General features: G+C 34.8%; 1 protein-coding gene across 1 annotated transcript in view; it reads left to right on the plus strand.

Annotated features, from left to right (window-relative positions):
* The first annotated feature begins 6,953 nt into the window (after positions 1 to 6,953).
* Positions 6,954 to 18,966, plus strand: part of LOC124359824 (GTP-binding protein Di-Ras2) — a 66,881-nt gene continuing 54,868 nt past the window's right edge. The window contains exon 1 of the mRNA XM_046812899.1: positions 6,954 to 7,039. The gene's annotated coding sequence lies outside the window, so the exon portion shown is untranslated. The remainder of the gene's footprint in view (positions 7,040 to 18,966) is intronic.

Consider the following 18,966-nt stretch of genomic DNA (forward strand, 5'->3'; position numbering starts at 1 on the left):
CTTTCAGTTATAATGCTTACTACTTATTATTTTTGTAATATTAATAATAGGCTTCAAATGAGTAACATAACAGCCTCCCCAAATATTAAGACCATACTGTAGTTTGGAATGAATGAGAAAAAAAATTCTATGGAGAACTACTATTAGAAAAAAATCTTTAAGAGTGTAAAATTTGCGTACGAGTAAATAAAGCTGATTTTTAAGCGTTTGTAAATGATATTTCCAAGATATTCTATCATCGACACACATATTATAACCTCACATTGTACGAAATGCACATGGTCTTAACCAAGCTAATAATTTCTTATTACTAGGTTACTGCAAAGTAAATATACAGGGTGAGGCAGAAAGGATGGATGTTTTTAGAACAGATAGTATTCTGATCTGGGTAGTGGGAGTGGGGCGACTGAAGTGGTTATGTGTTCGGTAGAACATACCATTTTGTCTAGTCATTGTTTAGTCAACATCATGGAGTCGTGGAGTGTGCAACACCGTGTGTTTACTTACGACAGTTTTGTTCGTAATAGTGAGAGTATTGTTGCAGTTCAGCACGAGTTTCGTCGTCATTTCAATCTTGCGAGAAATAACAGTGTATCCACTCGTAACACCATTTTACGTTAGGTTCAATCATTTCGTTCAGTAGGAACAGTGATGAATAAACGACCGCCAGGGGCTCATCGCACTGTACGCACTCCAGAAAATGTGGAAAGAGTTCGGCAAGCCATACTCCGTAGTCCTGGTCGATCTGCTAGGAGACATTCTTCTGAACTGAACATCAGTAATCGGTCAGTAAGGCGTATTTTACATAACGTTCTAGGATTTCATCCCTACAAAATTGCCATGGTTCAACAATTGAATCCTGGCGATTATGTAAAGCGGCTAAATTTTGCTCGAGAAATGAAGGCCATACTTGACCATAATGACAACATCATTTTGTTTACGACAGATGAAGCACATTTTCGTTTGAATGGTATCGTTAATCAGCAGAACTGTCGTTATTGGTCAGATGAAAATCCAATATTAATGCATGAGAGACCATTACACAGTCCCAAGGTGACAGTTTGGTGTGCTGTGAGCAGTACAGTTGTTTTTGGTCCATACTTTTTTGAAGACGACAACGGGACCACTGTAACTGTAACCTCGGAACGTTATAGACAGATGTTCACTGAATTCTTCCTACTTGAACTGAGAAGAATACGCATTCCTATCCGGCAAGTATGGTTTCAGCAGGACGGGTCGACAGCTCACAATGCAAGAAATTCAATGGAAGCAATTCGGGCTGTTTTTCGTGGTCGCATCATTTCTCGGTTTGGTGACATTGATTGGCCTCCTCGTTCCCCAGACCTGTAAATGTGCGACTACTTCTTGTGGGGTTTCCTCAAGTCACGTGTTTAACAGCATAAACCACGTACACTTCAAGAACTACAGTAAGCAATTCGTGTGGAAGTCGAACAAATTGGCAGGGCAATGTTAGAAAGAGTAGAAGCCAACTTCCGAGAGCGGCTTGTAAAGTGCATCGCTGAAAACGGCCGTCACCTGTCAGATGTTGTTTTCAAACATTAATTTTCTAAAATGGTAATATCATGTGAATATTATTCTGTAAATAAATGTTTTTTTATGCACAGGTAACGACATATTGCTTTTTTTGAAATCCGTTCATCCTTTCTGCCTCACCCTTTATAATTTAACTTTCAAAGGGGAACAAAACCAAACAAATCGAATAAAATTTCGTTAATATAACAAAAAGTTCTTTAATTTATAAACTTAACAAAAACACATAGGCTACTTAGTGACGTTGTCCGGAAATAAACAAAATACAGTGGGAAGGTTGGGTATTTACCCGGGTATAACCAATTACGACATTAGTGCATGCAGAATTCGTAAGAGTGCAACGTTATCATCAATTCAAGTTCAGAGGACAGCCTTATACAATAAATCCTTTTATTTTTTTCATGTTGTTTGATGAACTTTCTCCTAGAAGAAAAAAGAAATATTGATAAGTGTGATCTTGTTGCAGTTGAGGTTAACACATTTCTGTTGCTAGCTTATTAAGTGCGTATATGTATTCAACACGCAAGTACTGTGCATCCACACTGTTTACTATCTTGCTTGGATAAGTTTACGTTATACTCTTTCTAATATACTAATGATTGACGTTGGTAATGTTTATTAGATTATTTTAAATTTATAATTCAACCTTGACATAGTGCAGCAAAGTAAACAAGCTATATTAATTATCAAATGTACAAGTGCTATGGTTGACTTGAACATTGCGTTATTATGTGAGTAACGACAAAACAAAGATTGTGCAAATTAACGCAATTCTTATGTTTGTTTTATACCCATTCATGATTACAGTTAGAAATTGCTATATTAGTTATGCGACTGTCATTTTTATTTTTACAATTACAGATATTATGATAACGAATTTGAAGAAAAGAGTCCATTTAAAAATGAAAGGAATGAGGTAACAATGAAGAGTGGACAGAGAATGAGAGGCTACTTTTGTTATGTTCTAATTAAGGAGATGTGTCTACAGCACATGTGATATTCTTTGTCGTTTAGAGTCCATTCTGGTTACTACCAACATTAGTTTAATAAGGTAATATTGCGTTTCAAAACTAAATTATAGGCCTTTTATTTTACAGCAATTTCAATTAGTGGCATTTCCCGTTCATTCCGTAACAATAATCCTAAACAAACAATAGGTTATTATAATTCAAAATAGGTTATGACAAATACGAATGCAATACAGTACAGTATTTAGTACTGTAGTAGGACAACAGTACAAACTTAGAGTACGTATATATTTTGAAGTAAATTAGCAACCACCTGTTATTTCAAAGTTGAGAAAAATATAAAACTTGGAAACTATGATCCTTCCTACTCAAACACCCCCCTTCCCAACCGACCATCATATAAAAATCCTTAAATAAGTTCTTGTATAACCTATAATTTTAAAAGACAAACATAACGATGACATTTTGTAGAAATAATGTCAATTTAGGAACATAAGGACACTTTCATTTAATGCGTTAAAAATTACTTTTTGAAGACGTTACCTAACAAATTTCCGTAGCCTTATTAATGTTACTACTATACTAATGTTAGACATTAATATAATACTTCAATTATATTAGTACATTATGTATTACGGATTTGCTTCATATTTATTTATTTTGAGTTCCCATTACAATAATATCTCATTTTGTATTAGTTGTTTTACGCATTTTGGACTCTCATTCATTTGTTTCCGTTTTTCATACGCTATATTTATAATTTGTAATACTTCATTGAAAAAGCCATAAAACATACAGTTTTGATAGTTAAAAATGCGACCTCATGTCGTCGCGACTGGAAGACGGCACCTTCCAGAGGAATAATAACCGTGGATCCGGCACTAGATTCCTCCTATCCAAAACCTAACCAGCTTTGATGACTAAAGATAACTAATAATTTGGATATGGTTCCGAAAGGTTCCCTAACAATTATATCAAGTCCCAGGCCACGTACGCTCACTTTACCCGTCCACTCTACCCGATCGCTGCACGACGACTGCCCGCACAACCTCCGGTCTCTGCCTGCTAACCTAGCAGGAACCATCCTACCAGAACCTGTCCAGAAGAATTCCGGATGGTAGGAGGCTCCTATTGTTTAAGCTAAGAGCCAGAGGTCGGCGCAGCTGGCAAACGCGTTCGCGGCTACTGAAGGATTACACGCGCCAAATTCAAATCTATAGCGGCACTCGCCGCAAAAAAAAAAACAAATAAAATATTATTTAGTGAATGTTTGGTCTATAATTTTGTGAAGAGGATGAAATGTAAAATTAATCATCCGTAGGATAGGTTACTGTAATTATGATTAAGTTTAAAACATACAATAGTCGTTTGTCACAGGTATTGAAATACTTGAGATATACACTTGATAATAAAATTGTATATGTCTGTGACAGAAAGAGTAAACCAATTTTAGAGATTGTAACATTTGTTAAATGCACAAAGCTTGTATACCTTTCAGACAAGAAAATTAATACAAATTCAACACATTTATGAAGCTATGCACTATTTTAAAATGGACTCCATGTAAAGGGTATTTAGAGAGATACAAACCTGTAGAATTTATGTAGAGAGTTGCAAGCTTATCGAAGGTATCTAGAGGTAGATAAAGGATGCAAGCATGTATAGGTGAGTAGAGAGATAAATGCTTGTAGAGTTTATGCAGAGAGTTACAAGCTTATCGAAGGTATGTAGAGGTAGATAAAGGATGCAAGCATGTATAGGTGAGTAGAGAGATAAATGCTTGTAGAGTTTATGCAGAGAGTTGCAAGCTTATCGAAGATATGTAGAGGTAGTTGAAGAGATGCAAGCCTGTAGAGGTATGTAAAGAGATACAAGCTTATAGAGTTTATGCAGAGAGTTGCAAGCTTATCGAAGATATGTAGAGGTAGGTGAAGAGATGCAAGCCTGTAGAGGTATGTAAAGAGATACAAGCTTATAGAGTTTATGCAGAGAGTTGCAAGCTTATCGAAGATATGTAGAGGTAGGTGAAGAGATGCAAGCCTGTAGAGGTATGTAAAGAGATACAAGCTTATAAAGTTTATGCAGAGAGTTGCAAGCTTATCGAAGATATGTAGTGGTAGGTGAAGAGATGCAAGCCTGTAGAGGTATTTAAAGAGATACAAGCTTGTAGAGTTTATGCAGAGAGTTGTAAGCTTATCGAAGATATGTAGAGGTAGGTGAAGAGATGTAAGCCTGTAGAGGTATGTAAAGAGATACAAGCTTATAGAGTTTATGCAGAGAGTTGTAAGCTTATAAGATATGTAGAGGTAGGTAAAGAGTTGCAAGCCTGTAGAGGTATGTAGAGAAGTGAGCTTGCAGAGGGTGTGTAGAGGTAGAGAGATGCAAATCTGCAAAGTCTTTGGGGAGTTCTTCTGTGGTCTAAAACTTAGGATAACAGAAGGAGGTGCGTGGGTGTTGTTAGCCCGATGTAACATAATGTAGTTCTTATGTTAGTAGTTCTTTGAGAACTTAACGAGTGCTCTTTTGATGTTAAGCGGGAAGTGGTCAGAGAGAAAAAGGCCTTTGCCTCGGCCGGTGGGTTTTCGTTGCTACAATTCACCACCGCCTGACTGGGGACGCCGGCGGCGCTGTAGATTAGGTATTTCCAATAAAAGAAATACGTAAGGAAATATAATAAACATGGGGCTATATAACACATATGAGCCATTACAAGAAGTATATTTATTATTTCGTTAGTTTCATCCTGGTGGACCAGGCAGCTAGCTATACGTAAAGTACCGTCAGTGTATATGAGTAATCCAATTCCGTTACTCCGTTACCCAAGTAGTAATATTAGAAAAGACCGATCACTCACAAGTTTACTAATAGAGATTTTTCATCTGTAGAAGTGTCTCTTGTTTTCAAAAAACATAACAATTATAATATTATAACAAATATAATAATTATAAGAATATAAATTTTTCAATATATGTAGGAAGAGTAAAATTATACAAGGTTTTGAAACTGTTCAATGGACATGACATGATGAACATATGTTATGTTTATATGAATGACAATTATTTACTGCACAACTTTTAACTATGTAAACAACTGTTAAAACATATCTAATACCGATATAGAATATTAAAGGTTTCTAAAATATTGTTGTGTCATGTTTACCTTGGACGTAATCATGCTACAATAATATTTTAGAGAAGTGCTTTAATATTCTACATCGGTATTACTAATGTTGACACAGTTTCTTAATATTATTAAAAGTTGTACATTAAATATTTGTATTTACTGTATGATAATTTGAGAAACAATGAAATGCATTGTTTTGGACGTAACGTTGTTGGAACTGTGTGTATTGTAGTGAAATATCATCAAATGAGGATTGGACATGACAAGTTTTGTTTCTGTTGTCAGCTATTGAAAATAACGACTGGTGGAACTGTTTTTGCTATGGACTTGATGAGTTCCGGAACTGTATCCAGATTTCAGCCCATTGTTTAGATAGGCTAAGACATAATGACTTATAGTGTCGTCTGAACTGTTTCTTTTATTCAGCTATAGAAAATAACGACTGCTGAAACTGTTTTTGCTATGGACTTGATGAGTTCCGGAACTGTATCCAGATTTCAGCCCATTGTTTAAATATGGAGTTGTCTGAACTGTGTATTAACTGAGTTAAAACTGTGCATTTAAATGGTACCCAAAAAGTAGTATAGCCTAAGTAACCCACGATTTTCAATTTTTATTTAACGACTTATAGGATTGCTACTTACTACAGTGTAACAAATATTTACTTATAACACGATGCATTTATTTTTTTTATTGTTAAATTAATCCTAATCCAAGAGGGATGATTATGTTGAACAGTCTGCTGGATTCCACCAATTTCTTTATGTCCGTGTCTTATAGTTGCCTTAATTTATAAAGTAAGAGAACCATTTTGATTTTAAGATTTAGGGTATTTTGACAATCTATTGATGAATCTATCAAAAAACTAACATATTTAAACACTTATAACTGCTAAGCTTAATTCTAAACATTGGAGCTCTATTAGTATAATAGGTGACTAATCAAGAATTAGGCCTAAGTCCCCTAAAAATCACAAGACAATATTTGTACATACACAAGTCCTGTAAATAAATGTAGTTACAATATGAACTATGACATATTTTATAAATATGTGCATATAATGTAGTGAATATTATTTTTAGTAATATAAAGGTTATTCGATACAACATAAAAAATGTTTTCGAACCTCAAAATCGATTGCACCACCTTGATACTCCATGGGCCCCGGCCGATGAAAGACAAGTTTCTTGGAAAATAAGCGGTAGGAAGTTATAATATAATCGTTGTGTCACATAGTGGTGGTAGGCGTGGGAAATGGTTGTAAGACGAAACCGCGATATGAATATGCGCGATAAGAGCACATTCGTTTCGAGCAGTTTTACTTTATGCGACAGTTCCTTCTCAATCCCAGCTGTAGTATTACAGCTTAGACTGATTATATTTGTTTCATCAATTAGGTAAGTATATTTTTATATCCATTAGAGTTTTAGTACAATTTATATGATATTGACTGTCTTGCCTAGTTTGTACAACTAAAATAGACTTGCAGGAGGTTTGGACTATTCCGAAGAAAAGTTGAATTAAATAACTTCTTTTAATATATTTAAATTTGCTTTTAATTTAATTTTTTAGACTTATTTGTGATTTTTCTGGCAACATGTTATTCAGATCTTGGAAAATATAAACCAAGAATCACGTTTCAGTACACTTGGTTAACTTTAATTACTTAATAATATTAACTAGCTTTTTTATTTATCACAGACACAGTTAGTTACGTATTGGAATCCAAATACGAGTATATACATTTGTTTAACGTAAAAACCAAATTTTAACCATGTAGCCTATTGAAGCTTAGCCTGAAAAGTTATTTTTATCTTAAGTCGCTTTACACCTAAATTATTCGTTTTAACTGGGCTATTACCATAGACTTTACTTAAATGAGAGTTTGTTTATTCAAAAGTTGAAGATTCAATGCAGCTAAAATTTTACTTACTGAGCAATATAATATAATATTTTATTTTATTATTATAACTTAATAGAACACTTTAGTTGAATGTGTAACATAACATTGATACCCTCACTACAGGTATGACGTTACATTAGATTCAGTTTAGTTTTAGTTATTACTTTCGATTTTAGTTATTAGTTTACCACCGCCAGTTTTGGTGGAGGTGGAAGTGGGAGGGAATCAAAGGGGTAAAATATTTCTTAGGATAACTTTCCTAGTAAAAAGTAAAAATAAAACAGTTGTGGCCTGTTGCTCTTTTTTGGTAAGTTATTAATTTGACAACTAACAACGTACGGTAATTATATAAACTTACAAATACAGTAATTTAAAATTCCATCCAAAATTGTTAGCGAATACGATTATATTTTATTAATCAAAACGTTTCGAGAGCACGCCGGAACATGCGCCCATTACGACTGTTCTATGAGCTGCCAGCATACTTACTGATTCACTTTGGCTACCAAGCGCTACAGCATTTCGAGAGCACGCCGGATCTAGTCCGTTACATCGAGATAGCTGAACACATAACATCTGTTCTATGAGCTGCCAGCATACTTACTGATTCACTTTGGCTACCAAGCGCTACAGCATTTCGAGAGCACGCCGGATCTAGTCCGTTACATCGAGATAGCTGAACACATAACATCTGTTCTATGAGCTGCCAGCATACTTACTGATTTACTTTGGCTTTCAAGCAATACAGCATTGTCAGCTTGTGTAACAGCATTTATAAATTTTACTTTAATACTTAATCATAATCTATCATAATATATAATGGTGACATCAATTAAATATTATGATAGAATTTATTACGTCATAAATAGCCTACAATTATACAGTATAATCTAGTATTCTATGAGAAGTTAATATAGTTTCTTCTGTTCCATAAAACTTCTTTCCTTCTCAGGGATTCACTATTCCTGACAGATGGTTGCAAAAGCTTGCATGATTCATCATCCTTAGCTGTTACCTCCGAGTAAAGACTGATGCCTAGACTTGGATTGCTCTTAAATTGTCTATGGAAGAACTATGCACATACTTTATTTTCCCGTTTAAGAAGGATTCCTACACATATGTCATTCTTAATTAATTACATTTAACATTATGTCGTGAGCATGACCCAAATATATGTTGTGTGATCTCCCAAAAATCGAAACCGTAACCTGTCATTTAGAAAGTACTACTATGCCTTACTACTACGCTACGGTGGAGGTCATGAATACAACGAAGTGCCTTTAGTGCCGAAGTGTCGGTAGGACTGGTGGGCTAGTCACAGTTCAACTGACAGATTGGGATTAGGTCCTGGTTGTGCTGAGTGGACCCTCTTTCCCTTACTAGGGTATGTATCATACACGTATGCTTTAGAATCAAGGGTATTCTGCTCATATAGTTTGGTGTTATCATGTCGGTTATGGAGAATTAACTGCCTCCTATGGAGAATAAAAGAATTAGACGATATCTGAATGTCCTGTGCCGATATGGTTGCCATGGTGATCTGTCACCAATGAAAAGGCGATGGCCAGGGACATTTTCAGGTGTCAGGTCACGTTGGACGATCTGGCACGTGATCTGAGGTCGGGAAAGTACCGTTCGGAAATGCCTCTAGCCATTTGTATGAGCTTTGGTGGCGTCTTCGGCTCCAACCCGCACTTCTGGATAAAAAAAAGGAAATCATCCTTCAAGATAGTACATAAATTCAAGCTCAGATCATGTGAGCTCTCGTAAATGTTAGCTTTAAATGTTCAATAATACGTACGAATGCATTTGCATACTTATATAGGCTTATAACAAATAGTAGACAGGGACAGAATGATCTTCAGATAATACCCTTCCATTAAAAACTTAAGTAGATTACAGTGAATTTAAATATGAAATTAAAATCCATATATTTTTCGATATGCTACAAACATTCAACGTTATTACCATTTTTTCACATTATATTGCTAATATTGCTGGTGGATAGTGAACTGGAGTCACTGCTAAAACTGATTTATTGTTTTGAGGATAATTATAATCGAACGATAAGGGATTGGGCCAACGTAACGAGGATTGGAATGTGGTTTGACGTATAGCAATATATGGAGGAGAAGGGTAGAGGATGTGGTCCGAGTGTAACCGACAAACCCTCGACTAATAGGGTACTCTGGTACAGATTAGAGTGTTAGAGGCTGGCGGGTCAGTCCAGACATCGATTAGCGTAACTTTAACTGGTGGACAGTGGCATGTTGACGAGGGGCGAGGGGCAGCACTACTAACTTTAACTGATTGACATTGACATGTTGGCAAGTGGCGAGGGACAGTACTACTAATTTTAACTGATTGACAGTGGCATGTTGGCGAGTGGCGAGGGGCGGCAGTGCTAACATTAACTAATGAACAGTACTACTAACTTTAACTTATGGGCAGTAGAATGTTGACGAGTGGCGAGGGGCAGCACTACTAACTTTAACTGATTGACAGTGGCATGTTTACGAGTGGCGAGGGGCAGCACTACTAGCTTTAACTGATTGACAGTGGCATGTTGGCAAAAGGCGAGGGGCAGCACTACTAATTTTAACTGATTGACAGTGGCATGTTGGCGAGTGGCGAGGGGCGGCAGTGATAACATTAACTAATGAACAGTACTACTAACATTAACTTATGGGCAGTAGAATGTTGATGAGTGGCAAGGGATAGCACTACTAACTTTAACTTATGGGCAGTAGAATGTTGACGAGTGGCGAGGGGCAGCACTACTAACGTTAACTTATGGACACTAGAATGTTGACGAGTGGCGAGGGACAGCACTACTAACGTCAACTTATGGGCAATAGAATGTTGACGAGTGGCGAGGGGCAGCACTACTAACGTCAACTTATGGGCAATAGAATGTTGACGAGTGGCGAGGGGCAGCACTACTAACGTCAACTTATGGGCAATAGAATGTTGACGAGTGGCGAGGGGCAGCACTACTAACGTCAACTTATGGGCAATAGAATGTTGACGAGTGGCGAGGGGCAGCACTACTAACGTCAACTTATGGGCAATAGAATGTTGACGAGTGGCGAGGGGCAGCACTACTAACGTCAACTTATGGGCAATAGAATGTTGACGAGTGGCGAGAGGCAGCACTACTGACGTCAACTGATGGACAGTCGCATGTTGAAGATGGGCGAGGGGCAGCACTTCGATAATAACTTTAACTGTTTGCCTGTGACAGTACGACGAGGCAAAACATTGCTCTAATTGACTCTTTAAATTGTTGGCAAACGAATTAACTCTTCTTAGCTGATTAATATTATCCTAACGAAATTATTTGAAACATAATGATTGGTTAGGATATGATACCTAAAAGAATATTGATCAATAATTTAAATATTCTTCGTTTGTCGTGGCACAAGTTTGGACATGACGTTTGAGACCGCAGATCTAGACGTAGCTGCTGGTCACACGTGACTTCAGTTATTGATCGTTAAGACATATTAAGTACGTAAAGTCTAAATTACGTTTTCATTATATCTGTCATGTATGTGCTATAACATCTGTGATGGCGAAATTGTTATAATACATGTGAGTGTGAGTGTAGGCGAAATTTCAAAAGGAGTTTGGTTATTAACTGCACAGTTTATCCTTGGAACTGTAATTTGTGAAATTTTCCTCAAACGCACGCCCATATACTCTTGTTTAACATAAGTTAATCAGGAGGCAGGTGGCTCAATGCGTGAAACACATTGGTTGCCAATTGATTTAGGAAATATCTGGATTCAAATCTCTTTTACATAATGAGCCCTCGCAGGAGAGAAGCAAGAATTATATGGCTAAAAGTGCGATTGTAATTTGCATAAGTAATTAATAATTAATAATTAAATATTAAATTATTGAAATACGTCACATTGTTCAGTAGCATAAAAATGACTTCATACATAGTAGGAGGCCACATCACGTGCCGTGTGACAGGCTTCTTCATGGTCAGGCTGCATGTGTTACCATGTCACATGTTAAAACTTCTTATGATTGTGCTCTGTTTACAAATATAATTATTCAGCAGTTCCCTCCTTGCCATCAAGGGTTGCCCATAAGACCAGTACAAAGACATTAGCTAACACTCAACAACATTCCATGGAATGATATGCACCACCATCGAACTCAACGTTGCCTATTTAGAAATGAAGCTTTTCAAGTTTATAGGTTAGTTCGTTATCGATATTTCGTCCACACGGATAGACAGACAGGCACTTAGAAATGAAATGGATTCAGCCCCTCGAGTTATAGTTATTCGCTATTGCTCAGACAATAAACTCGTAAAGTGATGTTTTTCTAAAATTCTCCTAGTAATGAAATTTGGTAATAAAGAAAACTTCAATTGTGTTTACTGCAGAAAACACACATCCAAAGGGACTTCGTGAACAAACAAGTATGTCACAATTATTATCCTGAACTATACACGTGAACAAAGAAAACACCCCACACTCTGAATATAAAAAGAGTTGCAGTATTTTTAATGATCAAACGGCCAAGAACTCCTAACTGAGCATTTTAGTTTGTTATAAAAGCTTTTATTCATTATACATACAGAATGTAAGTTTTTTAACATCAGCCGTAGCCTCCATATCCGTGTTATATGTGTGGCTAAATATCACGCTTCGTTAGATATAACACACGGTTTTCTTGCACAGTAAGATGTTAATAAGTGTTGTGAGGCGTTTGTTATGATTGTGAAAATTTAAGCGTTCTCAAAAATCTAAAACACAGAGTAACTGCAACAAAAAACTTAAACCATGGATTTACAGCAGACATAATTAGTTCGCCTCGAAAGCGGTAGAAATTGAGTAAGACGTTAAAAAAGAAGCCTTTGAACATTACAATAAAACATATTAATAACCTTTTCACAATATTTAAAGCGACATCAAATTGACGAAAAATAATAATTACTAGGAACAGTTTTAAGATCAACGAATAATATAAAAATGTTCTGGAAAATAACTAGCGAAAAAAGTGGTACATCACAGCAAAAAGTTGCCTTTCCTATTCAGAATTTTTCCTCGGTGGAGAGACCGTGGCCGTGGTTAACTCTTTCAATGATTACTTTTCACAAGTAGGGCTAAGTTTCACAAGTAAGTTGCCAGGGCCTGTCTACTCGCTCCTTGTGAAAGACACAGTGTTTCAGGCTGACCATGTATTTCCGTAGCTGAGCTGCGCGGTAGCTCTGCTGTTAGTTGTGATGATTTCCCTTAAAAACCCTAAACAATTATTTTAAATGAGGATTCGCCGCTACGCACATGTCTCGGCCCATATGACGGTATTTTAAAATAAAGAAATGAAATTACAATGCATGTACTAAATTGAAAATATAGAGTAATTTGTTGATCTATATGTATACCGTAGGCTACCTGTTTCTTCTTGGCGTTTACACAGTTGTAGATAATTTTACAAGAGATAATTTCGACTTAAAATGCAACTTAAGGTTAATTTTCCCTCGGTTAGTGACATTGCATTACTGTATAGGAAGTTTATATTTTTAAGTCTATTCTAGTTATATTGTCATATACACATCAGATTTCAAAAATGCTTTCATAATAAACGACAAAAGATGGTAACATATTGTATATACTTTCTGAATAGAAAGCAATTTTTATTAAGAAATAAAGTTTTCAAGCAATTGAGTCATATTACGAGCTACAAATTATAAAGATGTAGTGATTATAAAGTTAAAAAATTATGAAAATTGTAAAAAAATAATTATAAAAATGCCACAAAGAATGGCTTTACAATGGTAATCTGTATTTTGTGGAATACGAATACATAGATTAATTTCGATTCTTAAACAGTTTTCTGTTATACTGATTGCGATATATGACATGCCGATTTTTACATTGTTAACCAGCAGTATAAACGCAAAATAGAAAAGCATATAAGGGAATCAATATTTACTCCATTCCCACATATCACATTTGTGGATACAAGTCAATATTCTCCCCTATCTTCTTTGGTCATGACTCAATCTTGAGATAGCGTTATTCCAAGAAGCAGGCATCTGGTAAACGTAAGTCTTCACCTAAGGTGAACTTGGAAGCTGACAGACAAACTCCCCCAAATGCTATGGCCAAACATTAATAGTAAAACATGTTATCTCTAAAATTTAAGTTAATACATGTAATTTAATTTTCACCATACGCCATAGTACAGCTAGCCAGAAGGTGTGTGGGTTGAGCTAGATCTCTAATTAAATGTTTCTAAATATCTGCAAATAACTTCACTTATAATAGACGTAGTATATAGGGTTTTCAGTTTGTAGTTTTGTCTCAACAATATAACCTTGTACAACAACAAACTCGTGATTATTAATAAAATAAAGAGAGCCAACACTATCCAGAACAATTTCATCTTTTATTCCTCGGCGGAAATGTTGAAGAAAATATCGAATATTGCTAATTGTGCTAAATATTGAATCGATTATTTCCCAAAATAGTTAAGCTAAATGCAATCATGCATGACGTACATGAAATGAAATGAAACAATGAAATGAAAAATGTCTTTATTTACAGATGCGAAGTTAGGACTGAAGTTATTATGAATTGAGATTTAGAATATGTGACCGGTGTTTTCATGGTATTTAATGGTTATTTTCTTGTGTTTTGGAACAAACCATTTCACAACTCTTCATCGGTGAAAAGCTATACAAATAAACTCATAAAGTAACAAATGTTCTAAACCAACGATAATTTAAAAAGTATTGATAGATTTGTTTTATTACTTGTACCGTACTGTGTTCTATTCCACTGTTTCTATATTTTTCGTGTGCAAATCTTATGAAAATAACTTCTCATGATAAAATCTTCTCTTCAGTAATTTTTATAATCTAATTTTTCACGTGTTTGATTTTTTCAAATTTATTTTTGAATGTGGACCAAATCCGTGTGTGGTTTTGCTCCACTAAGAGCTTCAGACATCAGACCCACCAGTGAGACTGCACCACGGGGGTGTGACGCCTTCAATTTATCCGAGAGCCGAGGAGACACGGTGGAGGCGTCTTCAATCAGCGTGAAACTGACAGATTGAGGAACAGACTAAAATAGCAGACTTCTGCGTCAGCGACCACTTTGTCGAGACGTACAATCTTCGGTGATCGATAAAATGTGAAATTAACTGGAGTAATAAACAGGGCAGGGAAGGTCTGTCCGGAAGGTTGGTAGCGGGTGTGATGCGCGCGCACCTCTGCCCGGCCGGGACCTCACCACCTCCATTCACCCATTCACAGGTTTGCTCCATTCATGAACAGGCGGTGATAACGTATCAGCGTGCGCACACTGTTATCATGAGTGCGGCTTGCAGCGACAAGCTATTTATAAATCACCAAATGTATTCACTTTACCACAAATTCTTAGTACTGCGTTTCCATTGCTGTATACCTGAAAAGGAAGATAAACAAATGATATTTTTTCGATGGAGCAGATATTAATTAAGCACAATGTTTCTGAAACTTTTTAATATATTAAGAAATATATCTTACTAAATTAACATTTATAGATCCGTTTAGGATCAATTAAACACGATATCCTATAGTAATTTGGAATTGATGTTATGACAGGATAGTCTCGGGTTGTATTCTTGAATCCGTTATCTGGCGTTGTTTTTTCTGTTATATCGATCGACACCCAACACCGTCAAGTACTGCACCTCTCTACTCGCCTAAGTATTGTGCTTGTCATATCTGTGACAATACCTTTATTCACACACCGGTCATATATATTCGAAGAAGACCGGTCTAATATATATAATTCTGTAATAAATAAAACTAACTAAAATCGAATGTATCTCAGATTAATTGTTTTAGATGATTGAACAGACCCATTGGGCAGATCACAAAGCTATATAAATTTCCACGAATGGTTTATACCGTATAGGTTAATTTCTCTTTGAACGTTTGCAAAAACAATGATTGAAACATACGAGTATGCATTCGATCCAGATTTCATTGCACAGCCAGTGGAGGATCCAGAAAGGATGTCTGGGGATACACCAGGTCATTACGAAAAAGGTGTTTTCCTGCGTTAATAAACGCATTAAAACGTTAAAATTAATTAGTCAGTCTGATCATAAATACAATTTTCTATTAATAATTCTACAAGTAATTAATTACAAATCGTCTATTAATATCGGAATACCAACATATTAACTTTTTAATTTATTACATCTTATTAATTTATGACTTAATTCTAATTACTTCTTAATTAAATGTGGGATTCTAAATGGTTTGCAGGTTATATGAGATTTCTATAAGTTAATTTGTATTTTTTATGTTTTGGTTTAGTAGCCAAGGCTTAAAATACTGCCGCTATTTATTAAATCGAAAGTCTTATTAATATAAAACCAATTTATATTGAAAATAATCTAGTAATTAATTTGTATTTTGTAATTGGTATTCTAATCTTTAGGAGTCCTAAAATGTTAACCAGTACGCATAAGTTTTTTATGTAAACAGGCGTCTTCCGACAGTTTTCAATAAACGTAATGAAACAATTTCACTGCTTCCAAGGTATGAATACTGTTCAGACATTTGAAAATATCCTTTCCTTAGGGAAATTTGAAAAAAAACGTAATATAACCCTTAAAATTTAATGGTTTGTTAAAACATGTTCCTACTTATATATTGTCTGAAGTAACTGCACAATTTATTGCCATAAATATAATTACAATTGTTATACACAGCCAAGTGGAATTATGATTATGGGAATTTTGTCTTAAAGGATTACTCAATACAGTTTTACGCTCAGTGTTTTAAAATTGTACTTTCCGCAATATGCTGAGAACGTATTGCACAAACACCCATATGTTTTACATGGGTGTTATTGCCCCAGCAAGTGTACTTGTATTTGGTGCATGGTACTTGCAAAATGGTACTTGACCTTGTACAAATGCATACAACTGTTACCTTGTACTTTTAAATGATATAGTGCTTTGTAATATAGTGATAATTATAGCATTTTAAGTTAAATTCCACAAATACTGTAATACTTGAAAAATGTAACTAATGCTTTTATTATAAAATATGTTTAAAGAGTTTTCTACTACTTATAAACGATATAGTGCTTTGTAATATAGTAATAATTATAGTATTTTAAGTTAAATTCCACAAATACTGTAATACTTGAAAAAGGTACGGTAACTAATGCTTTTATTGTAATATACGTTTAAAGAGTTTTCTACTAAATTTTCAGCTCATTATTTCTAAGTATATTGATTAGCATAAACTTAATACCATGAAACGTTTAGGTGTGTAATAAATTTTGCACAACTGAAATACTACTGAGCCAAAATGAGTGAAATCTCATTAAAAAGGATAGATTTCAAACTTCTCTACGAATGAGCTGAATATACTAGACGCTGAGTTCCATTGATATAACTAGCTCATAATTATTTGTTATCACCGTAACGTTTAAGAAAGTGGTCAAGGAAAGTACAACTTATAAAATAAAACATAAAAAAATAAAAGTAAAAGTAATAAAGGTGAGATGGATGACGCATATACAAAGATTGTCTCATAAGTCTACTTTTCACCATTCAGTTTTGTTTGGGAAAATAATTTATCACGTTTCAAATTTAACAATTAATTTGAAAATAACAAAATAAATACGCTGGAAATTTTATTACAGCATGTTTACATACACAAAAACCTTGTCATGTATGAGTAAGCAGAAAATTAATGATAAATTGGCAACTTTGAGTAAAGCTATACTAATACAATGTTATTTACACAATTAGCCCGGATAATTTATTATGGTATCTACAAATGATAAACGTAGCTTATCGTTGGGTGAATCCCAATAGCTCAGGAATATAGATAAAATCTGATGGATGTTCGTATTGGTTACAATACATGCCTTTGCACCATACTGTGCTCTGAGTGACAGGGTGTATATCAGGTACGTTCAAACATTGTTTTCCTTGTTTGGCTAACATCGCCATAAAGCCGTGTAAACAAATCACTTCTCTTTCACCGCACCATTGACACTACTTTATATTTTTTGATTCACATTTCTGAAAACAACATCTGTATGTAGACAAACAGGCTTTTATAAGTTTTATTTATTATAAAAATTGTAAAATACATTTTCCTTAAATCAATAGACGGATTCCCCTTAAAAAGAAAGAAATAGGTTCGCCTGTCACGCTAGTTATGGTGAAGATAAAAAAATAGGAGGGTATCAAACGGGTTAAACACTTATAGTTTTTCACAAGTCATATTTTTTTATTGAAAAACTTGAAAACGACTGTTAGTCTCATCAATAAAGGTTATATCACTTTTACAAAAGCACGAACTTTGCTCATAGATAAAGTTCCTAAGTTATTAGGTAAGGATGTTGGTTTTGGTGTGTGGGTAGTATATAAGTTTTAGATCTGGAGGAAACTGTAGAATATTTTTTAAAGTTGAAAATGTCTTATTTTCTCTCCTATAACACCTAAAATTATACGTTTAAATGAAAAATAATTACGTAAACAAATTGAAGACCATTCATTTTTCCTTAATTTTAACAGTTCAAACCTCTCTTCTGATCCAATAATAACCTATATGAAATGGTTGAAATTTACTAAGCAATCACCAAACTGTCAAAATTATAGAAAAGTGCAGGATGATGAAAGAAATCTTGTATTTTTATACGTTAGAACGTTGAAACTTTCTCCCATAAGTTAGAAGATGGAATATCGTGGGACGTGTTTGGGACTAGACAGACTAGGTTCAAAGTTGGGGTTTTAGTTAGGTTTCAGTCCTAACTATAATCTATCAATCTCTGATAATTATTTCCATGTGGTCTTTTGATAGTATACTTTGTGAACCTGCTCGGTTCCTGATTGGTTCTATCTCGACTGTGCAGAATCACATCTCTAAGAGAACAAGTTCTACACGAGTGAAGTAAGAAGAAATAAGGCGGTGCTTGACTATGGTCCAAGTCATCAGTCAGGAGAATCTCTGGTAATGAGTTCCGTGTGATCTCTGCCAAGTATCCGACATTCACCTGCTCTGTTCCTGATTGGTTTTATCTCAATTGTCCAAACTCGAGAACTGTAAGAAGTGACGAATTGTGTTCATCTTATTTAAGTACTGTACAAAAAAGTGATTTATAATAGTAACCTCAATATATATTGAGCATGTTTAAATTGCAGATTTTCTTACAAATTAATACATTTTTAATTTTTATATAGATTTGTCATAGTACAAATTTTATCATACGTAATACAGAAGCATTATAAATAGACAAAATTAGGACATTGTAAAATAACAGAATTTAATAATAACAGAAACAATAACGAAAAAACTGATCTTATATTTTAAAATGATTAAGATATGTTTCGTGTAAAAACAGCCATAGTACAAATTCTTAGCATTTGGTGGCCTGG

Source organism: Homalodisca vitripennis, chromosome 1, assembly GCF_021130785.1.
Source record: "Homalodisca vitripennis isolate AUS2020 chromosome 1, UT_GWSS_2.1, whole genome shotgun sequence".
Taxonomy (NCBI): Eukaryota; Metazoa; Arthropoda; class Insecta; order Hemiptera; family Cicadellidae; genus Homalodisca; species Homalodisca vitripennis.